The sequence below is a fragment of the Gracilinanus agilis genome, chromosome 3 (genome assembly GCF_016433145.1).
Source record: "Gracilinanus agilis isolate LMUSP501 chromosome 3, AgileGrace, whole genome shotgun sequence".
NCBI lineage: Eukaryota > Metazoa > Chordata > Mammalia > Didelphimorphia > Didelphidae > Gracilinanus > Gracilinanus agilis.
This window is the reverse complement of record NC_058132.1, coordinates 19998112-20019312: the sequence shown is the minus strand read 5'-3', so window position 1 is coordinate 20019312 and position 21201 is coordinate 19998112. Positions and strand designations below refer to the sequence as shown.

General features: G+C 41.9%; 1 protein-coding gene and 1 pseudogene across 1 annotated transcript in view; both read left to right on the top strand.

The window, feature by feature from the left end:
• Positions 1-21201, top strand: part of LOC123240825 (leukocyte immunoglobulin-like receptor subfamily A member 2) — a 289397-nt gene that overhangs the window by 42765 nt on the left and 225431 nt on the right. The window lies entirely within an intron of this gene.
• Positions 13905-15202, top strand: LOC123239060 (annotated as a pseudogene).

The window sequence follows — 21201 nt, the reverse complement described above, 5'->3', positions numbered from 1 at the left end:
CCTTCCAGGGCCTTTAATCCCTCTGTGCCTGCTGGAGCTCAGGCTGGAGTCAGGGAGGCCTGAGATCACCCCCTAAGGACCCTGGACAAGTCACGTTAGCCTGCTTGCCTCAGTTTCCTCCCCTGACAAATGGGTTGCAGAAGAGCATGGCGAAGCCGCCCAGCCTCCCTGCCCAGAAAGCCCCAAAGTGGGGAAGAGTCAGACAGGCCTGAACAGCCTGAGCTCAGCAGCCCTGCAGACAGACACACAGACACCCCCAGATTGTCCTCTGTCCATCCGGGCTCAGCAGCTGCTGCTGCCTTCTGTGGCCTCCTCAAGGGCAGGAGGGGAGTTCCTGGGCCTCCTCCAGGCCTCTGAAGGGTCTTTGGGCCTCCTGGGCTGGGGGCGGTGCTGAAGGAGACCCTCCTGAGCTGGCCCAGAGGCCTCAGGCTTTAGGCCCAGAGTCCCACCCGGAGGAACCGGCTCTGTTTGCCCCCAGATCCACTCTGGACCGCCTTCCCCACAGCCCCCAGGCTCACCTCTTGTTCTCTGGATGTCACAATGGGGGAAACTGAGGTAAAGGTTGGGGGAGGGCCTTGGCCAGGCTCCCCCCACCTGGCAGGTTTGAGCCCAGGAGGGCAGCCCCTGAGTCATCAGATTCCTCCACCTGGGTACAGGGTTGGCCCCTCCTTTGGGGAGCCCCTGGGGTGCCCCCTTCAAAGCAGAAGGAGCAGCAGGATGTTCAGAGATCTCTGGAGGAGGGGAAGCTGTGGGAGGGGGTTTGGGCCTGCGCCTGCGCCTGGGCAGAGAGCTGCTGCCCCCTGCCTCAGTTTCCTCCTCCGTCAGAAGGGGGATCCTAGCACTTCCTCCCCAGGCTTGGGGATCACAGATCCAGGGAGTGATCAATCAAACTACAGACACTTATTAGACACCTGCTGTGTGCCAGCTCTAACCTGAGGCAGCTTCCAGTCTAATGGAGAAGATACAGGTCAGGGCTGGAAAGGAAATGGGGGGAGGGAAGAAGGCTGCAGCTAGCCAGGCTGGGGAACAATTCGTGTATGGCCCCTCCCCCACCAGGGCTCTAAACGTTGGGGGTGAAGGAAGGACTCCATTTCCCAGAATGCCGTGTCATGACTTCCTGCAAGCCTTGGCCCTCCCCTTTTGGAAGACCCCATTTCCCAGAATGCCGGTGTCATGACTTCACGGAAGTCTTGGCACCTCCCGCTGTGGCCGTCCCAGGGCATGCTGGGAATCTCATGAGGGCTGTCTCCGCTCCTGGAGTGATGATGGTTCCCGATTCTTGGACCTTTCTTCTTTGAGGGAGTCAGTGCACTGGCGCGGCCGGATTCCCTGCTCTGGCCGAGGAGACTTTGTGCTCTCTAACTCCCGGGAGCGAGAAGCCCCGGGTGGACCAGTACTGGGTAACTGAGGCTGGGGTTGCGGGGGGTGGGGGTGGGAGAAGAGGGGTAACTTCTCCGCGTGGGCAAGAAGAGAGGTGCGGCAGGGCGGTGTTTCGGGGTGTCAGTGAGTGTGGAGGGACGAGCGGGATGTCTGAGTGTTTCCACGTCTCACGTGTGAGTCTCCGCGTCTCTCCTCCGTTTAAAGTATTATACAAAAAGGACAAACACGGAAGTGTCCCGCTGGGGCGGCTGCCTGGAACAGGAGCCTTGGTGGGGCTTTGCCCTCCCCCAGACGTGAGAATGCCCCCCCCCCGCCCCCACGGGAGCCCGGAAGCAGCTCGGGGAGGGGGTGCAGTGACAGGGCGGGGATGGGCGGGGTGGCTGGGCCGACCCTTCCCCAAAGGGGACATTCAAGTCAGAACAGACCAAGGGGAGAAGCCAGCGTGAGCCTGGTCAGGGGGCACATGCCTGTGCCCACATGCCATCGAGGAGCTCGGATCTGGGACACTGAAGAAATGCCAACACAGTCTCCCCAGCCAGTCCTCCCCTGCAGTGCCTCTCCTTTCAGTAACAACTTTTCCAAGAAGTCCCCTCAGTGCATCCCTTCCACCCATTGCAACTTCTGAATTGAATGAAGGCAAAGATGGCCCCAGAGAGGGAGGGGAGGCTTCTTCCTGGTCAGTCCAAGGCCCTCTCCAAGCCTGAGGCTCCCCGTTGCCCCCTGTTGGGAAGAGTCTCCCCTGAGGCCAGGGGAAGGGCCCGGGAGTTCCTCTGAGCCCTCCCCCTCTCTAATTCCCCACAGGTGTAGGAAGAAGAAGTCTCCCCACCTCGGGGCTCCCACCTGAAGGACCAGAGTCTGGCCACAGCAGAGACCCCTGAGCCCGAGGGAATGGCCCCCAGAACCCGGAGGCTCCCATCCCAGGTGAGTGCAGGCCATCCCCAGAGCTGGCTGAGCTCTCCTAAGGTGGAATCCAGCAGAACTAGGACTTCTGTCTTTCCCAAGCCTCCAGGGCTGCCATCACTGCTTGCCCTCAGTTTGAGCTGGAGGGTCACCCCCGGCTGCCCCTATATATAACAGGTTCTGGGGGTTTTCCAGGGCTTTGGTAGCCCCTGCCTGAATGAGCAGGCCCAGATTCCAGACAGACAGGCACAAGCACTGTCATTTCTTCATCCATCCTGCAGTGGGACCCCCTCTGTCAGTGGGGGATGCCTGTGTGTCCCACAGTGCCAGGGATGGCACAGGCACAGACTCTGCTCCTGACCTCCAGGACCCAGAGTTTGGAACAACTGCTTTACTTGAGAATAATGTCAAATGTACAGGCTGCCTTTGAGGTCCTGAGGCCATTGAATCAAGTGAACTACTTTGGACTTCCCTCTAGGTAAACCTTTCTAGAGATCTTGAATAACAAACACTTGGCCCCCTTGGATAAGGTCCAGTAGACCCACCCAGATGTTCTCTTCTGAGAAGACACTGAAAACAGCCAGGTATAGACAAAGTTCCCTCAGCTCTGGAGAAGCCACAAGTTCAAGAAGTTCAGCTCTGCTGGAGTCACAAAACTATCCCTTGTGGGCCTCTTTCTATGACCCTGCATGTGGCTCACTAGAAATTATAGAGAAAAAATAGTAACAGCCACATACCCTGACATGACAGGAGTTGACCCAAAATAGCCCTTAAGAGAAAAATCACCCCTTCAGGGATGGGCATACCTCAGCTCAGGGCAGGATCTTTAATGAGGAGGAGTCAGAAAACAGAGAACCCTAAAAGAAAAGCTCTTGAAAATCCCCAGGTGGCATACCAAGACCTGGGGTGTTGTAGATGCTTGGTGGGAGTCTAGACTGAAAAGTGCTGATTCTGGTGGCAGTGGCATTCCAGATAATAGAGGGCAGAGCTTGTGGTGAAGAGGCAGGAAGGATCCTAAGGTCCTGGCCTTGGTTGCCATTGGAAGGATATCTGTGATCTTGGGGCTTCAGAGGCAGGACAGGTGGGGTAGTGGGAACTACTAAGATTATAGTATAGATGAGTTCCGAACAAGAAACTGTCTTCTTTCCTTGGAACTGAGGTCTCTCTGCATTCTTCCCTTTGAGCCCAGATTTCTCTGCTTTTCTTTGGAGCTGAGATCTTTCTGCCTTCTGGTTCTAGGTATGTCTGAATGAGGGCTTTTTACTGCCTCTGCTAGTGGTGGTGGCTGCCCTTTTCCTGGGCCTCCTCTTTCCTGTCTGAACTCTTAGAATGCCCTTCAGATAGGTCAGGAGCAGTTCTCCTCTCAGACCTGGCTCCAGGGTCTAATCTCTGCCTCGCTACTGTTGTGGGAGAGAGTTTTATTGTGTGAAAGGGAATGCTGGTTCTGGCCCAAAGAATTGCAGCTCAGACCCATTCCTCTCGAGACAACACAAGAAGGTATCTACATGGTGTTGTCATAGGGTTGGAAAAAGCCATTGCAAGGGAGAACAACCCCTGGATGGGTGCAGAGGATAATGGAAGGGTGGGGAATTGTGTCCTCCCATGCTTGGAAACTCAGCTTTTCTTCACACTATTCCTCCCCTGGGTGTGCCAGGCCAGTCAAGGCTGAAAAGTAGGGAATGGGTGAAGAAAGAGTGAAAGGACAGAGCATCCAATACCAAGGATAGCCTGGGTTTTCCATGGAGCAGTATGGAAAAGTAGAAGAGTCCTGCCAAGTAGCATATTATTGTTAGTTCAGGTCACTGACTTGTGAGTTATTCCTCAGGTTGCCCCTTAACTTCTTCTCTTGTCCCTTAATCCCCGGGTTTCCATAGGTAGAGACTCTTTAGATCCTTTGTTTTTCATAAACAAACTTTTAAAGTGCTAATGGTGAATTGTGATATTTTGGGGGAATAAATTTCTCTTTAGCCTGGCCAAGGCCAAAATATCAGGCCTGCTGTACCCTCACCCCCAGGTTATGAAACTAGCTGGAACCTCCCTTTTTTTGCTAAACTAATTGGATTAAAGGTAGGACTGGCAAGCCATGGTGAACCTTGACCCACTTTGAGAGAGTGCTAGGCCTGCCACAAGGCTGGGGAAAGCTTGGACCTTCCTTATATGGACAAGGACCTGCTTCTCCTGTGATGAAGTAATGAGGGAGGAGTTGAGGTCTCCTAATTCTCCTTCCTCAGTGGTTATTTATGAATCTGAGATTGAAGAGGATGCTAAGGAAGGGACTGAGTAATGAGGTCACCAGGGATATATGTGTGTGTGTGTGTGTGTGTGTGTGTGTGTGTGTGTGTGTGTGTGTGTGTGTGTGTGTGTGTGTGTTTTCATTTCATTCTTTTACATTGTGGAGAGGGTCAACTGACCACATTAAATGACCAGTTGATTAATAAATTAATTAAAAAAGAAGAAATTCTGCCTCTTGAGAATTCTAGGCATTAATTAAACTGTCAATGTCTTTCTGGAGAATGAGCTCAATCCCCAACCCCAGTTAATCAAATGTTATATTTTTAAAAGGTGAACAGCCCCTTTTTTCCCCGTTATAGTTACTCTTCTTTCTGTATTACTAAATATAAAATGACTGAATATATTCCAGTAACAAATGACATTTATCATAAAGCAAAGACAGGGTGTCTTGGCTAAAGCATATCATACCTAATGTTTTTGCCACACTCTTCTTCACTTAGCTAGAATCTGAGTCTCATCCTATATAACTATGGAATCCTCTTTATGCTTTCATCTAGATAAGAGTATTTCAGCCTTTTAGGAAATTGGAGAAATTTTCTTTGTTTTCTCCTCATTAATCGCTGGTAATATTTCCCCCTGAGAATATGCAGTACTTGCTACCTTCTCACAAAATTCATAAAAGTGTTCTTACCAGATCAATTCTGACACTTGTAATGAGGAGGAATTTCAGATCACCTTCTCTCTTCTCCACAGGATCTCCTCCCTCCCTCATAGAGCACTTGCTCTCTCCCTAATTCCATAAGGGAAAAGAATTTCAGAGTAAGACACTTCTAAAGTGGAGTTTGGGGTAAATCCCTTGTGCTTTAGTTTTTTGCACTTGATTGATGAGGATTAGACTGGTTAAATTCTGAAGGTTCAACTCTAAATCTTGTGACTTCTGCTGGTTTAGGGGTCAATAACATTCAAGGATGTGGCTGTGGACTTCACTCATGACGAGTGGTGCCTGTTGGATCATTTTCAGAAAGAGCTGTACAAGGAGGTCATGCTGGAGAATGTGCAGAATCTACTCTCTGTGGGTAAGGACCATTTCCTCTGTTAAATCTGAATCTGCCATTAAGGGAATGTCTTCATTCCATGCCAAATGTGCAGGACTTTAAGCCTTTGTCAATGATTAAAAAAGCAAAAGTGCTGATCTCTGCATAAGGTTCTCCTCCTGTATGTTTTTTTTTTTAAAAGTCTTTGAATTCTGATGGGAAGCTGGTTCTTTGCTTTCTTGCTCCTCTTGTGTTTTAGGTGGCTTCAGGTGAAAACTTAAAACAATGTTACAAATTTACATTTCTGAAGCTATTCTCAGAAGTCATCTTGTCCAGCCTCTAATTAGACCTGAATTTTGTGTGCAAAGTCTGTTAATACCCAGGCAGCTTTTCCTTGAAGATGGACATTGAAGGGAACTCTCTGCATGCCAAAGCAGCCCCTTCCTGTTTGGGATTGGTCTGGTCTCTAGAAAGGATGTCTTATTAAGAAGTATTAATCAAAACTATCATTCTTTGCAGATGACATGATGGTATGCTTAAAGAATCCTAGAAAATCAACTGAAAAGCTAGTGAAATAATTGACAACTTTAGCAAAGTTGCAGGGTACAAAGTAAGCACATAAATCATGAGCATTTCTATATATTTCCAACAAAAGTCAGCAGCAAGTAAGAAAGAGAAAACCTCCATTTAAAATCACTCAACAATATAAAATATTTAGGAATCTATCTGCCAAGACAAATATAGGAATTATATGAACACAACTACAAAACACTTTTCATACTATTAAAACTATATCTAAATAATTGGAATAACATTTGCTAATGGGTATGATGTGCTAATATAATAAAAATGATAGTTCTACCCATATTAATTTACTTATTCAGTGCCATACCTATCAAACTCCCAAGAAACTTTTTTATAGAACTAGAAAAAAACTATAACAAAGTTCATCTGGAAGAACAAAAGATAAATATCAAGGGAAATAATGAAAAAAAAAAGTGAAGGATGGTGGCCTAGCAGTACCAGATCTTAAACTATACTGTAAAGCAGTACTCATCAAAACAATATGGTACTGGCTAAGGGACAAAAGTGTAGATTAATGGAATAAACTTGGGGTAAATGATCTCTGTGTTTGATATACCAAACTAGTGTTTGATATACAAAAAAACCTAGCTTTTGGAACAAGAACTCACTATTTGACCAAAAACTGTTAGGAAAATTGGAAAACAGTGTGGCAAAAATTAGGTCTAGATCAACATCTCACAGATAAATTCAAAATGGGTAAATGACTTAAATATAGAGAAAGAATCATAAATAAATTAGGTGAACATAGAATAGTATACCTGTCAGATCTGTGGGAAAGGAAGGAATTTAAGACCAAGCAAGAGATAGAGTACATTAAAAATGTTAAATGAATGATTTTGATTATATTAAATTAAAAAGGTATTGTGTAAACAAAACCAATGCAACCAAAATTAAAAGTAAAGTAACAAACTAAAAAAAGTTTTATAACAAAACTCTTGAAAAAGTTTTAATTTCCCAAATATATGAGCAACTAAGTCAAATTTACAAAAAAAATCAATCCATTCCCCAATTGAAAAATGATCAAGGGATATGAATAGGCAGTTTTCAGATGAAGAAATCAAACCCATCAATTATCACATGAAAAAGTGTTCTAATTCCCTCCTGATTAGAGAAGTGCAAATAAAAACAACTCTGAGGTGCCACCCCATACCTAGCAGATTGTCTAATATGACAGCAAAGGAAAATGATGAATGTTGGTGGGGATGTGGCAAAATTGGGATGCTAATGCATTGCTGATAGAGTTTTGATTTGATCCAACATTCTAGAAGGCAATTTCAAATTATGCCCAGAGAGCTTTAAAAGAATGCATACTGTGCTCTTTGTAGTGGCAAAAAATTGGAACATGAGGGGCTTCCCTCAAATGGGGAATGGCTGAACAAATTGTGGTATCTGCTGGTGATGGAATACTATTGTGCTGAAAGGATGATGAATTAAGGAATTCCATGTGAATTGGAAAGGAATTGATGCAGAGGGAAAGTAGCAGAACCTGGAGAACATTGTACACTGAAAGTGAAACATTCTGCAATGGTTGAATTTAATAGGCTTTGCTACTTGTAATGATTCAGGACAATCCCGAGGGACTTGTGAGAAAGAACGCTCTCCACATCCACAGAAAGAACTGTGGGAGTAGAAACACAGAAGAAAAACATGATTGATCATGTGTTTTGATGGGGATATGATTGGAGTTTTGACTTTAAAAGAGCACTCTATTGCAAAGATGAATAATAGGGAAATAGATTTTGAACAGTGATACATGTATAGCCCAATAGAATTGCTTGTCAGCTTCAGGAGAGATGACGAAGGACAGGTAGGAAAAATCATGAAACATGGTAACTGTGGAAAAACTATTCTAAATAAATTTATTAAGAAACAAACAAAATAGAGTATTGATCAGTAGAGGGGGCAGCTGGGTTACTCAGTGGATTGAGAACCAGACCTAGAGATGGGAGGTCCTAGGTTCAAATTTGACCTCAGACACTTCCTAGCTGTGTGACCCTGGGCAAGTCACTCGATCCCCTTTGCCTAGCCCTTAATGCTCTACTGCCTTGGAACCAATACACAGTAATGGTTCTAAGACAGAAGGTAAGGGTTTAAAAGAATAATAATAATAATAATTAATTGGGGAGACTGACAGAAGAAGGTGGTGGCATAGCAGAAGCAACAGCTGGAACAACCCTGAGAATAGCAAAGGAACTTTAAGTGCTTCTAAAATTCCAGAATGAACAAATGTCAGAGTAAGGTGAGTTTCCTAAGGAAAACAACTTGAAAGGTAAGCAGAAAGGCTCTATTTCTGGGAATAAAAGGGAACTGAAAGAAGTTCCACCCCCATCTCCCTACCTACTGCACCAGGTCTGGTACCTGGGAACAAGCCAACTTTGAGACCATGGGACCTTTCTTTTTTTTTCTTTTTTTGATCTTTGAAATCTTTTTTTAATTATTTAATTTAGGGTATTTTTCCATGGTTTCAAGATTCATGTTCTTTCCCTCCCCCCAATCCCCTCCTGTAGCCAACGCGCAATTCCACTGGGTTTTACATGTGTCATTGATCAAGACCTATTTCCATATTATTGATATTTGCACTAGGGTGATTGTTTAGACCAGTGATGAGCAAACTTTTTAAAGAGGGGGCCAAAAGAAAGGAAATGCTCATCTGTCAGTCTGTTTCTAAGGCAATTTTTTCGAAGTTTCATTGTATTGTATCCTACTCATTGTATTCGTCAGATTAGGAATAATGTTCTAGGGCCAGAGAGGACATTTCAGGGGGCTGCATCTGGCCCACAGGCTGTAGTTTGCCCATCACTGGTTTATAGTCTACATCCCCAATCATTTCCCCAACAACCCGTGTGATCAGGCAATTGTTTTTCTTCTGTTTCCACTCCCAGAGTTCTTCCTCTGAATGTGGATAGCATTCTTTCTCCTAAGTCCCTCAGAGTCATCCTGAGTCATTTCATTGCTGCTAGTAGAGAAGTCCATTACATTGGTTTATACCACGGTGTATCAGTCTCTGTGTATAATGTTCTCCTGCTTCTGCTCCTTTCACTTTGCATCAGTTCCTGGAGGTCTTTCCAGTTCACATGGAATTCCTCCAGTTCATTATCTTTTTAGCACAATAGTATTCCATCACAAATAGACACCACAATTTGTTTAGCCATTCCCCAATCGAAGGGCATCCCCTCATTTTCCAATTTTTTGCCACCACAAAGAGTGTGGCTATGAATATTTTTGTACAAGTCTTTTCCCCTATGATCTCTTTGAGGTACAAACCCAGCAGTGGTATGGCTGGATTAAAGGGCAGGCAGTCTTTTAGCGCTACCGGACCTTTCTGAAGCCTTCATTAATACATCCCACATACATCCCTTGAATTCCAAAGGCCTGGCACAAGGCTGCAGTGAGACCCCAAAGTTACTTTGCTGCTTCAAACCTGTGGTGAAGCCCTTAGTCCCAGGGCAAAGTAACTCCCAGTTCTTTGAGTCCTGCAAGCCATCAGCAGTTCCTAGAGGAGACTGAATCAGCAGCTTTTGGAGCACCCAGCTCACAGGTAATGATGCCATCAGAAATGAAAATTGCTGAAAACCAGGATTATAGGACACAATAAGGTCAAATTGTTTATGTGTGTTTATGGAGAGATTGAAGTAAGAATACCCATTATCACTACTGTTATTTAATATTGTACTAGAAATGTGAGCTTTAGCAATGAGAGAAGAAAAAGAATTGAAAATTAAGTAAGCAGTAAGGCAACTAAACTATCACTCTTTGCAGATGATATGATGCTATACTTAGAAAATTCTACACAACTAAAAAATGGTTGAAATAAGTAATAATTTTAGCAAGGTTATATGATGCAATGTAAGCCCTCATAAATCATCAGCATTTCTGTAGATTTCCAACAAAAGTCTAGCAGCAAGAATTAGACAAAGAAATGTCATTTACACTAACTCAAGGGGGCAACTGGGTGATTCAGTGGATTGAGAGCCACCCAGAGACAGGAGATCCTGGGTTCAAATTTGGCCTCAGACACTTTCCAGCTGTGTGACCCTGGGCAAGTCACTTAACCCTCATTGTCTAGACCTTACCACTCTTCTGCCTTAGAACCAATACCCAGTATTAATTCTAAGATGGAAGGTAAAGAGTTTAAAAAAATAAGATAAAATAACTCGACAGTATAAAATACCTGGCAGTCTATTTGCCAAGACAAACATTGGAATTATTTTTTAACAGTTAAAAACATTTTTCACTCAAATTAAGCCAAATCTAAACAATTGGGAAAACATTAATTCCTCATATGTAGGCCAAGCTATTATAATAAAAATTATTTCTACCTAGATTATTTTATTTATTCAGAGCCATACCAATGAAACTACCAAAGAACTTTTGTAAAACTAGAAAAAAATAATAAAATTCATCTGGGAGAAAAAAAGATCAAGAATATCAAGGGAATTAATATTAATTAATTAATTTGCATGGTATTCTGGCAGTACCCGATGAAAAAGTGTAGTGTAAAACAATCATGAAAACAAACTGGTACTGGTTAAGAAATAGAAGGGTGGATCAGTGGAATAGACTAGAGGCAAATGGCCTCAGGAATCTAATTGATAAACCCAACGATTCCCGCTTTGGGGATAAGAGCTTAGTATTTGACAAAAACTGCAAAACAGTATGGCAAAAATTAGGTATAAACAAATAGCCCATACCCTATATCAAGATATGATCAAAATGGGCATATGATTTAGACATACAGGGTGATATTATAAGTAAATTCAGGGAACATATGCTTGTTTACCTGTCAGATCTATTGGACAAGGGAAGAATTTATGACCAAATGAAATAGAGAACATTACATGATATGAAATGAATTATTTTTACTATATTAAATTTAAACTTTTTTGTACAAACAATACCAATGTAACCAAGATTACAAGAGAAACAACAATTGGAAAAAAATGTTTTATAACAGATTTCTCTGAACTCATTTCTCAAATATATGAAGAACTAAGTCATATTTATGAAACTTCAAGTCATCCCCAATTCATAAATGGTGAAAGGTTATAAATAAACAATTTTCAGATCAAGAAATTAAAGCTATCAATAATCATATGAAGAAGTGTTCTAAATCCCTCTTGATTAGAGAAGTAAATTAAAGGAACTCTGAAGTATCACATCACCACTAACAGATTGGTCAATATGGCAATAGTAAAGAAAAGTGACAAAGGTTGGAGGGGACATGGCAAAATTGGTAAATTTAATTCCCTGCTGATGGAGTTGTGAACTGATCCATCTATTTTGTAGAGCAATTTGAAATTACTCCAAAAGAGCTACAAAACAGTGCACACCTTTTGATCCAGTAATATCAATACTAGGTCTTTACCCAAAAGAGATCAGAAAAAAAGGGGAAAGGGACTTCATGTACCAAAATATTTGTAAATCCTCTTTTGGTGGTAGCAAAGAATTAAAAATTGAAGGGATGTCTATCAGTTGACGAATGACTGAACAGATTGTGGTATATAGTAGTGATGGAACTGTATTGTGCTTTAAGACATGATGAATAGGATGATTTCAGAGAGAGCTGGAAAAACCCACATGAACTGATGCAGAGTGAAATAAGCAGAACCAGGTGAATAATGTACACAGTAACAGAAATATTGTGGAATGTTCAACTCTTATAGCTCAGGCTACTCTTAGCAATACAATAATCCAGTACAATTCTGAGGGACTTATGACAAAGAATGCCTCCAGAGAAAGAGCTGTTGGAATTGAAATTTAGATGAAAGCATAAAACTTTTCACTTGTTTATTTGGGTTTTTGTTTTGAGGTTGTGGTTTTATATTCGCTTATAAAAATAAAAAATATGGAAATAAAATTTTAAAAAGTATAAAACTATAGCTCAAAGCCTCTAATTCTGCCTTGTCTAGTAAATTTAACCTTATTCCTTCTTTATTCTTCCCCCAAATTCCATGCCAGATGTATGGAATAGAAAGGAAGAGAATAAGCATTTTTAAAATACTCCTTCTATGTCCTGTACTGGGTAAATGAGTTCATAATTGTCATTAATTTCACAATATCCCTGTGAATTTGATACTCTTATTGTCCTCATTTTATAATTGAGGTAACTGAGGTTAACAGAAGTTAAATAACTTGCCCAAGGAACCTACTTACCCAGTTACTCCAAGTTCCGACCTCTTAATCTTTCACTACCAACTGCCTTTAATTTCTAGATAATGGAGGTTGTGGAATGTGCCTATCTTCCTATTATAAAAGGTAAATCAAGATGAAATTTTCTAATTGAAAATGTATTTCATGATCTCTGCCCTCCTGCAAATGTCCAAACAGGGAATACAACAAAAACAATTCTGTAGGCTTTACTTGCATGCCCTCTTTCTGTTATCAAATTTTTTTTATTTTTCTCTCCTGATCCCTTCCTTCTTCCTTATTTCCAGGGCTTACAGTTCCCAGAGAAAATTTTATCACCTGTTTTCAGCAAGAGGCATCACCATGGCTGCTAGAGCAAAAAGGCCAATGGAGCTCCTTTCCAGGTGAGTCAGGGGAAAGCAGGTGCATAAGGGCTATTACCCCAAAAGACTTTTATCTGTGGTAATAAAAGGAGTACTAGCTTGGGGACTGGCAGGCCAACACAGAATCAAGCTATTCATTTCCTGAGAGATGGATGATGGACTTAATATAGAGTATGAGGTGTAATATATGGTAGATCACAAAATAAGATAAATATTTAGCATGTCTGCACTAAATGGTAAAATATCTTTCATCTGTAGAGAAAAAAAGAAAACTTATATTCAACTTTGAGAATTACTGCATGAGTTAAAAAGAGTGAAGTCGTTTCTCAGCTTATCATATAAAATTTAGCAAGATTGACCATGTGATCATGCCTATAAAATGGTGAGAACAGAATATCTGTAAGGTTACCAGAGATTGACAAAATTATAAGAATAATCAACGATTGATTTTTAAAGGAAAGATAGAAAGGGCAATAAAGAAAGACTTTTCAATACAATAGACAAAGCATGCTCGGGCATGGGGTTTGAGTTGTAGTCTAATTGCAAGGAAGTTGGTCAGATCACTCTTCCATTCTTTACTCATGACGAGTTGCAAAGTGTGATAAGAATCTTGAGCCTGCCTGTGTCAGAGGTCTGTTAAGAGGTTTCAATGTTTTTGTATGTGAAAATATTTCTAATATCATCCATCTTGCAGTTACGACCAAATGCTGTATCCAAAGACTGATTTTGCTTGTTTAGATTTGAAAACTCCTTTAGGCCTGGGGAAATGGAATAAAAATCCATTTACTTTCTGTCATCAGAGGAAAGAACTTATATTTCCGTGTGTGTGTGTGTGTGTGTGTGTGTGTGTGTGTGTGTGCGCGCACACACATCCTCCTTTCTTCTATGTTTATATCATACTTTGTTTTCTTCAGAGGCAGAGACTAATTTTGAAGTGAAGGAGATGTGTACCAACCTGAGCCTTTTTGCAGAAGGTTCTGGCCCCGAAAGATGCATGAATGAGGGTCCTTGTGACTTTATTTTGAGAGAAGTCTGTGACTCTGATATTAAGGTAAATAAAAATCCAATGAGTGACTATGAATCTGATGAAACTGCAGAGAAATTCAGCCAATATTCAGTCCTAAATCAGTATATGAAATTGACCTTAGGAAATGAATGTTCTCAGGATAGTGAGTACAGCACATGCTTTCCTGAAGAAGTAGGATTTATACAGTTGCAAGAGAAACCTCCTGAAATGCTCGTGTATCAAGGTAACCTAGGGGGAATGGCCTTCAACTGGAGTTTAGACCTCATTAGACATCCAAAAAGTAAATGTATACAGATGCTTTCTGTGAATAATGAAGTTGGGAGACCTTTCAGTCAAAACTCTGAGCTTGGTTCTCATCAAATAATCCACTCTGGAGAGAAACCTTATGAATGTAAACAGTGTGGAAAGGCTTTTACAGTGAGGAGTAATCTTGCCAGACATGAGAGAATCCACACTGGAGAGAAACCATATGAATGTACACACTGTGGACAGGCTTTCACTCGGAAGGGCCATCTTGCCAGACATCTGAGAATCCACACTGGAGAGAAACCTTATGAATGCAAACAGTGTGGAAAGGCTTTTCCACGGAGGAACCGTCTTGTGGCACATCAGAGAGTCCACACTGGAGAGAAACCTTATGAATGTAAACAATGTGGAAAGGCTTTCACACAGAGGAACTATCTTGCTGCACATCAGACAATCCACACTGGAGAGAAACCTTATGAATGTAAACAATGTGGAAAGACTTTCACAGAGAGGGCCTCTCTTGGTGCACATCAGAGAATCCACACTGGAGAGAAACCTTATGAATGTACACAATGTGGAAAGGCTTTCACTCAGAGGGGCCATCTTGCTGCACATCAGGCAATCCATACTGGAGAGAAACCTTATGAATGTAAACAATGTGGAAAGACTTTCACATTGAGGGGTTCTCTTGGTGCACATCAGAGAATCCACACTGGAGAGAAACCTTATGAATGTAAAGACTGTGGAAAGGCTTTTACAGAGAGGGCTTCTCTTGGTGCACATCAGAGAATCCACACTGGAGAGAAACCTTATGAATGTAAACACTGTGGTAAGGCTTTCACAATGCGGGGTTCTCTTGTTGCACATCAGAGAATCCACACTGGAGAGAAACCTTATGAATGTAAAGACTGTGGAAAGGCTTTCACAATGAGGGGTTCTCTTGATGCACATCAGAGAATCCACACTGGAGAGAAACCTTATGAATGTAAACACTGTGGAAAGGCTTTTAGAAATAGCTCTGATCTTCGTAAACATCAGAGAATTCACACTGTAGAGAGACCTTATGAATGTACATAATGTGGAAAAGATTTCACAGATTGGGGCTCTCTTACTGAACATCTGAGAATCCACACTGGAGAGAAACCTTATGAATGTAAAGACTGTGGAAAGGCTTTCACAATGAGGAGTCATCTTGCTAGGTATCAGAGCATCCACATTGGAGAGAATCTTTATGCATGTCATCAATTCAGATAGGCTTTCACATGAAGTTCCTTAGTTGCTTCATTTCAGAAAACCCCCACCGGAGAGAAAACTCATGAGTGAGGCTGATCTTATAATTTCCACTTTAACTTATTTAACATAAGAGAATCCACACTAGAGAGAAACTGTAGGAATATGATCAATGTGGTAAGGCCTTCAGGCAACAATCATCTGTTATTCCCAACTGAAAATTCCTTTTGGATAGAAATCTTATTCTTCTCATGAATGAAGAAAGACATTGAAATGGAGAGTCTGGAGCTTGTTCAATATGAGATAATGTCTTCTGAACAGACCAGCTCCAGATGGATTCCTTATAGGAAGGCTTTCAGCCAGAGATCATCTCTTCATATCAGAGAATTCATAGTGCAGAAAAACCTGATGAATGTGCTCAAGTTGTATGTGTTTTCCTCAGGAGGGTGATCACTTATCTAGAAAACTAGGAAAGGCCTTTTGCTGTGGCCCAGCCTTTATATACTGTCCCACAGAGGAGCCCTCATTAAACACCCCAAATTTCATACTTTGCAAAAAATATTATGACAGATTTTTTTTCTCTGAGATCCTAATACTTCTCATTCTTTTTCACTATTTGTCATCATTCATCTATTACAGTTTTTTTAGCCATTCTAGTTCAATGGTACTTGTTTCTGTCTTTTGCTGGCACATATAGATCTTAAAGAAATAGAATAAAAATGCATGGGAAAGATGTGGAAGGGATTGGGGACTTGAGCCTGACTGTTCAATCCATTCTATCCATGGTCTCAGGCTCATGATGCATTTGACTGATTTCTGGGTCTGAACAGAAACCCCACCCCACTGATGAAGTAATAAGGGAACATTTGAGCTGTCCAAGTCCACCTTTTCTCTCAAAATATCAACTAATATGGACTCGGGCCATCCTAAGGTTAAACTGTCAGGCTAAAGAAGAACAGGACACAGCTCCCTTCATAAGCAAGAGGCAAATGTAAGGGTTAAAAAATAAAGGCTAGAATAAATGTATAAAAATGTGGTCACTGAAAATATGTTACTCAAGTCAGGATGACTTTTTATGGTTCTTTATTTTGAAAAGAGAAAGAGTGAAAGTAGAACAGAGAGAGAGAGAGAGTAGACAATAACTCTGGCCCCCTCCAAACCAGGAAGGATTTCAGAGGCCCCAGCAAAGAGGGGCCCAGAGGTAAATTAAGCAAGGGTTCTAGCCACAAGGACTCCCGAGACAAGGGGCCTCTCCAGAGGCTAGTGCCTCCAGAAAAGCCAGGAAAAGGAGTCAGCCTTTTCACTCACCCATGTGGAAGTTCAAAGGGAGAGATTCAAGAACAGTCTCACCAAATTTCAGAGTCTCAGGTCCACAAAGCTTGATCCTTCACCAGACTACAGCTCCATCTCCAACTTGAACTCTGAAGAACTGACTTCACAGGGAGTTGCCACTGCTTTTAAAGACACTTTGGATGAATTCCTGTGTATTCCTTCCACTTTACGTGGACCAATTGTAGCTTTAGTTTTGCTTAGGATTGCCCAGGGGGCAGTTAGTCGTTTCTAATTCATCACCCAGTATAGCAACACATGGTCACAGACTTCCCCATACTTAAGGATAAGTGGGGTATATATGCTTCTGGTTGATTAAATCTAAAAGTGGGCAGGGGAGAGTTAATCCCATCTTCACGATCCCCCTGTGATCCTTTGGAAGACTAGTCTCCCCAATGGATCATTTCACATAATCATCTTGTACTCCTGAAAATCTTATAACTACAGGTACATACAATATTTCACCTTCTAAGAGGAAACCACAATAGTTAGAGATAAGAGGAAAATAGAAAAAAGAGAAAGCAAAACCAATGTTTGCTAGGAGCATTGACAAAAAAACAATTAGGGGGCAGTCCCTTTTGGCATGAGTGTACATTCAAAATAACTGTTCTGCCCCCTTCGGTTCAATCATTTGCACCCCAAAGTTCATTCTGGATCTTCTGATACAGTATGTTTCTGCAGGCATTTTTCTCCAAACAGTTCATTTTCTGGATTCAAGAAGTTAACAAGCTTCTTTTCCTGAAATTTTCCTCAAATTAAATTTTAAATAGTGAATTTTATGAAAATACATACAATCCTCCTTTCCCCCTCCCCTGAGGAGTGTGTTGACCAACACCCAGATCAACTCAGGATACAAGATTGAGTTATGTGGTGTATGAGTCAATTATCAAAAGAAAAATAAATAGAAGAAAAGATTAAACTTTAGGAGGAAGAAAAAAATTCAAAATCAGAATCAAAATATCAAAAATCTATGTATATAAAAATTTCTGAGTAAAACAAGAATAAATTCATAACAGGCCTTTATATTAGGGTTCAATTAAAATAAATTCTGTCCCACAAGTTTGTAGGGCAAAATGCAGTAATATTGCACTTACCCATTGGCAGACAACTACAGGAAGTTGCCATACTGTGAAAGAGAAAAAACAACTAGATTTTTTTGTGAAAGGGAAGTGTCATTCCCTGGCCTGATTTTACCTTCACTCTCAGGGATAGGTGGAGACAGGATAATAGCCAAACGTTGGTACTTGTCCAAATGTGGCATGGGGAAGGCCTACATCTGATGTATCTCAAACAACCTCAAGCCTCAAACAATCCCTCTGTATTGGCACAGTTTTTCATCATCCCACTGGGATTGGTTTGGTCCTTTTTGACCTTGTGCTTCTAGGCACTGTGCAAATTCTCATCAATACCAACAGGATTGGTTGGTCTCCTTGACCTTGTGCTTCTTGGCACTGTATTATGGCTCTTTTATGCTCTCCTTGACACTGCAATGGCTCTTTTGTTCCCTTCTCCTGGAATCAGGCACAAATATTAAATCACAGTCCCATAACATTTGTCAATAAATGGCAGCTTTCCATAGTCTAAAGCTTTTGGATATGCATTAATATTACAAAATATATATTTTAAAATTATATTACTGCAAAATTTGTTTAAAAATTATTATTGGTAATGCGCTTCCAGTACAAAAAATGAGAGAAAAAAGAAATATCAAATACTCTAATGCACATACAAGAAAAAACAATAATAAAATTTAAAAATATATATGTATTTCACAATCTGTGACACATTGTGTTTGCCCAAGGAGAGGCAGAATACGTTTTCTCACCTAAAAATGGGATCCATTAACTTCTTAACTTGGCCATGATTCACAGTGTGCATGCAAATGATTTTTGCAAGTAACAACTTTTCAAAAACAGTGGCATAACAGCTAATTCACATTCAAGAAGTACCAAAATCGTAAGAATACATTTAAGTGACAATAACAAACAAACCCTTATCATATAGGATTCACATGAGCTGCCGTGTGACATTTAAAAAAAAACCTTTGAAGCTCATGGATATTTGTCAAAAGTTCTACAGATCTAGTAAATCTTTCAATCTTGGCTTAGATATTTTTAGTAAAATCTATTACTACCATCATTCCAAAATATGGCAGAGGAGCCCAGAAAAGCACAAACTTCTATACTACTGATGAAAACCTTTTAGATCTAAAATGTCACCAAGAATCTAAATTGTTCTTGTGGAAGGATAGACTAAGCTGAAGAGTTACAAATAAAATAAAACCATTTCAAAGCTACTAGGCTTCACAAGAAAAATCCTTCCCACCTCCCGGATGAGATGATAACCCATATCAAGGTAACTAAGCCTCTTGGGAAAATAACAGTGTAAAAAACCTGTCTCCAATATGTCTCATCCATTACATTGTTTTTAAACACTTACCTTCCGTCTTGGAGACATTACTATGTATTGGCTCTAAGGTAGAAGAATGGTAAGGTCTAGGAAGTAAATGGAGGTTAAGTGACTTGCCCAGGGTCACACAGCTAGGAAGTGTCTGAGACAAGATTTAAACTTAGGCCTGGCTCTCAATCCACTGAGCCACCCAGTTACTCCCCATTACATTTTTAATAAATGTGAAGATAGGGAAATACAACAGTGCCATTGCACTTCTCTTCAGCTACTAAATGGACCCTTACCACTTATTACAAAGAACTCAAAGATGTAATGCAGTATTTATGCAAGATCTCTTGCATTTGCCAAATTACCCTAGGCAATCCTGGCAGTTAGGGGAATGGAACTTTGGCCAACCTAGGGCCAGTCTCAAGACCTGACTGTTAGAACTGGGACTATAAAATCCCCTGGAGAACCAATCTGGGGGTTCTGATTTCCTTGACCTCACCCAGACACCCAGCTACCCCTTGGGCACCAGGGAGGTGGAAGGGAGGTTGGGTTATGGAACGTGGACAGGAATTAGTTTAGGTCAGCCTAGCCACAGGGACACCCCTAAACCAAATCATCAACCTCATCTGTCTAGCTGGTGAACCACTTAACATCAGGGCAGTGAAAATTATCCCTGGCTGAGGGGCTGGTTCCCTCAGCCTGATCTTACCTTCTGAGGCCCTCAGCCAACACTGGCCAGTCACCCTTAGCAACAGCTTCTCCAGATCCTAACCCTCTTTCCTCAGTTTTCCCTCCTGCATTTAAATAAACCCTTAGCCTGATACTGTGAGCTTCTATAGTTATTCATAACATCATCCAGAGCTAAGGGGCTATAGAGAGGGAAGATAGCAACCACCTGGTTTCTGTAGTGCAAAGATGCAAACAACCCTGCAAAAGGCTAACTGAAGAATTTCTGGCAGTTAAGAAGGGTTTAGAACCCTGACTAGAGGCAGTTGATCCTGGAGGCTCGGTCAGAGTAGGAGGGTCAACTGAGCTCGGTCTTGGGGCTGAAACCTGGCCTTGATTCTATACCTTTTCTCTTGAGATTTTGTAGCCTAGCTAATTCATCTGGATCTCCCTGACCTTCCCTATTCCAATCACCATTTCCCTTTCTGATTTCCTGTGGGTTTTGGGAGAAGGGTGGATTTGGGTGGTAGCAATCAAATTTTGAAGACTTAGGTTTTTCCTGTAGTCAAGTAGGGCTTACCCTTGATACAAATTATCTCCTGATTCACTATGTGCAACTTTTCTAACCTTAAAGGCAACCAAACCTCCTGGGATTGAGTGAAGGCAGACCCTTTCTCAGTCTCCCATTCATGTGTCCCTCCCCCACCTGAAGCATCTCCCTAGGTGGTTGTTAGAGAAACCTTGTATCCCTCTGTCCTTTATAATCAACCCTGCCAACTCAATAAACCCTGTTGTCATTTAATCAAACCTTTGCTAAAATCATTGGTTGAATGATAAAGGAGGGATAAGGAGAGAAAGGAATAGTTTCTGGGTCCTAAGGGGAGTTGGAGGTGTCCATCTTGAAGGAAGTGGTGATCCCTGTACTTCCTCTGAATAAGCTCTTCTATTTCACAGACAGGGAAGAGCCTTGGGACACTTCCTTTGTGAACCTGTGAAATTGACTAGAAAGCCCTCAAGTTAGTTTCAAATCATTTCTGGCTGGCCTTAACCTTTGTCTGTAGAAGTGCCCTTCCTACCTGAAAGGTTCAGCCTGTTTCCCTTCATTGTCCTCCGTCTCAAGTCCGTGTACCCTGTCTGTGTCTGCCTGCCCACCTACCTCATCCTCTCCCCTTTGCCGTTCTTTATGCTTATATTTCCCTAAACTCAGCCATTCCCTTACACCTCCTACCACCTCAATTTCCTACCTCCATTATTGCACCCTCCTTTCCTACCTCCTGACCACAAAACCCCATCCATTTGTTTTATCCCCTTATTATACTTCAGAGGGAGTATTGGCCAGGCATCCATTTTATTCAGGAAGTGTGTCAGCTTCACTTCCTGTTGGTTACTGCTTTCATTCCAGCAGGGAGGATCTCCACACTCTCCACCTTAAAGGAGCCAACAGACAGCAGGGAGATTGACTGGGCATCTCAGCTCAGGCATACACATCCCTGGCTGTCTCAAATCAACTAACACTGTAGGTGTAGGCTCCCCGGGCTAGGTGACTCACTGGTACCACCAGCTCCCCTAATATCATCCAGTTTACCCCTTATTACAAAGGAAATCAAATAATCAGTCAGAGGTATTGATGCTACTAGATATTTTAAAAGCATGTCTGAAGACCCCT